A 3,508-nucleotide genomic window follows, 5' to 3' on the forward strand; every position below is an offset into this window, starting at 1 on the left:
CCCATCACCACCATCGGACTCCTCAGTCTGCGTGACATTAATTTCCTCAATCTTGACGCTGGACTTTGCAGGTACTATGCTGCGATCAGAGGACTTCTCCTGCACTTTATCTTTCCCCTTATCCTTGCGCTTCTCATTGCGCAACTCATGACACTGTGGTCTAATATGGCCCTTTTTCCCACAATGATGACAAGTGACATTTGCATTGCGCCCACGCGACTTACTACGCGACTTGCCACGAGATTTAGACCGACCCTTCTGCGAGTCACAACCACGGTTATTACCACGATCATTCCTGTCATTCCTGCCTCTAACTGTCAAAGCATGACTACCACAAGAGGCATCCAAGTTTTTGCGATTCACCTCTTCCTGAAGAAGAGCACTCTCAACATCTGCCAATTTTAGAGTAGCACTAGAGGCACAAAGAGCAGTGCGGAATACATCCCATGACTCATTCAGAGTCCCAAGCAAGAAAAGAGGAGTTACTTCCTCTCCAAAGGTGATATCCTGCGAAGTCAGGTTCTTCAGTATAGCATGGAACTGGCTCAAGTGAGCAGACATAGTCGCATTATCCTTCATGCGCAGATCCATAAGCTGCTTCAACCAGTACATCTGACTCGCCGGACGTTTCTTATCATAAAGATTCTTGATCTTATTCCATAGATCCCATGCACTCTGTGCTTCCTCAAATACATTATAATGTGCCTGTTCAGTGAGAGACAATACAATCGTGGACTTGTATAGCTCATCAAGTTCAAGCCAGTCGTCATTGTCCATAGTTTCAGGCTGCTCCCCACTCAACCGAAGTGGCTTAATCTGAGATTTTTGCACCAAAACCTGCCATATTTGACTCTCCCAGTAAGAGTATTTGGTACCATCCAACTTTGTAATGTTAAAGATGGCACTATCATGCGAAGATGACGCCATTATGCAGGCTGGAAATGCCCAAACAGTCCAAAACTACTTGTCGTTTTACTGCAGAAACTGCCCAAAAATGACCAAAACGGGGTCCAAAGGGCGAGCAAAGTGTGCCAAAAGTGGCTGCCCACTTAGTACTAGGTGCGGTACACCAAATCAGGATATTTCAGCATGAAAAGTACACCTCAGTCCACCAATAACTGCTTGCTGTAATAAATTGTAGGTATGCAGTCTAGAGAGCAATCTGTCCTAAAATAGGATCCAATGTCAAGCAAACAATGCTAGGTCCAAAGCCGGCATGAAACGGACATAAGCAAGGCCAATGATAGTGAAAAGAACATGAGCTCAACACCGAAGCATGTCAAAATAACATCTGCCAGTGAAAGGCACACCCCCAGACACTCTAGGCAAAGTGTTCCTGTAACTGCCAAAACCTGACACAAATAGGTGTCTGCTCAAAGAGAAAGATCCAAATATGAGACTCAGCTCATAAGCATCATGTGAACCAAGAGTACATCAATGCATATCCATAAAGATCGAAGTATGATCCCAAAGTCTCAATGCGTATGTAGCTGCTCAAGACATAAACTGCTCCAAATACATGTAAGTGCTCCAATAGCATGCAACTGTCAAAGGTCAAGCAAGCATGTAAAATGCTCCCACTGGCACAAAAGGCGTACAAAGCAAGCTCAAAAGCTCAAACAACCCAAGAGAAAGCACCAGTGATAAGTGACCCTGTCAATGCATCAAGCGCATCCAAGAGAGCATGACATACATGAAGCACCGGTCATATTAACCATGAAGCAATACATAAGCCCAAATAAGCTCTCAGTCAACTCAATGACATCCAAATAGCAACCAAGATCAGTGATCAAGTAAGCCGGGAATGCTCAAATACATCCAAATCCAAGCTCCAAATGTCGGTATGGCATACATGAACCAAATAGCATATGTCACGAACTAAAGCATGTAATGCAAAAGCCTAATTGTCAAGCAGAGACATGAGGCATAGGCGGTCCACGAGCATGCCAAGTCGGTCCAAATGCCAGTGAAGACGGAGCTAATGCGAAGCTCAAAAGCATCCCATAATCTCATACATATGCTCCAAGTCGTCCCCAAATGTCAGAGACATCATGCCAAAGCTCAAAGCATACATCCGGTATCGGTAGGTAAGTGCCAAAGCATGTAAAGTACCTTCAGCCCACTGTTATTCCAGCATGTATTTACTGTTCTAAACGGTAGATTTCAGCCCCGAATTCAAGCCAAAATCATGGTCAAACCAAATGCATACATCCCCAATACACCCGGGTAGGAAGTAGACCGCATGCGGGCATCAAATAAGGTAACCGGAGTAGAGTATAAGCATCAAATGCCAATGCCAAGTATGGCTGCCCTGTTTCCAGTACTGTATAACAGTAAATAACAGTCCCAAATCAGCCAATATTTCAAGCCAAAATCATGGCATAATCATGTGCATACATTCCCAAGGCACTAGGCATCATGTAGACCGCATGCGGGCATCAAATAGCATAACCGGAATGGAGTATAAGCAACAAATGCTAATGCCAATGGTGCTGCCCTATTTTCAGCCTGTTATGATAGTTTATGACAGTCCCAAATCTGAAGAAATCAGCCCCGAATGATCAAGACCAATGCCCAAAGCTTGAATGACATCAAACATGAAGTCTATAGCCCTCTTGATCAAGGTAGAGAGCAAGAAGCACTGGCCAAGTGTGGAGCTGAAGTAGATGAGTGCTCACAGCCTGGAAAAAAATGATGCAATCTGCCCTGTTGGTGCTGAACTTGCTGCTGATCCACATGGGCTGAAAAGGGGGTAATGGGGGGCTCAAGAAGGGCATATCAAAGGCCTATGACAAGCCTCTTTGAGCCTTGATAGGTGTAAGACACAATATGAGGGGAATAAGCTTCAAGAGTTTGAAGCCATGGCTGCCCTTGCTGTTTGCAACCTGTAGACTGAAATAAAACCTTGAAAGAATGATCAAATACCTCAGTATCAATGCCTTGAAGGTGCCTCAATAGGCTGGGAAGGTGCTCGGGAAGCTGGGGAGTGACGGGAGCTCGGGGAGATTGGATATGGCTGCCGGGATGGAGATCCAATGCATGAAGCAAGTCGATGCGAAGGTCGGGAAGCACCGAGTCGAGCTCGAGTAAGAGAATGCCAAGCTCTGATACCAGTTGAAAGGTGAGAAGGATCGAAGCTTGCACGTGAGCTATGGCGGGAGAGCAAGAGCAAGAAAGAGAGAGACAAGAAATGGGAGCTCCAACAGTCACAATGTGTGACCGGGCCTTCCTTTATTCAAACTGTCACTAAAAGAATAAAGAATAAAGTGACGTGACGGGCGCCCGCCACCTGTAGTGTGCAGTGGCGGGTACTGTCAGTGTAGTAATACACGGGGCGGCACGGCGGAGGCGCCTTTACCCCCAACATATTGCCATAGGAATGCTACTATAAAGAGTACTACAATTAGCCTCGCCACCTTTTAAATGCAAACCACCATCCTCTATCAATATCCCAAAACACATCATGTTTGAAAGAGGATGGTACACTAATCCAACTTAGTACCCACAC

This window comes from Lygodium microphyllum, chromosome 5, assembly GCF_053477565.2.
Source record: "Lygodium microphyllum isolate KBCC chromosome 5, Lygodium_microphyllum_v1.1.10, whole genome shotgun sequence".
NCBI lineage: Eukaryota > Viridiplantae > Streptophyta > Polypodiopsida > Schizaeales > Lygodiaceae > Lygodium > Lygodium microphyllum.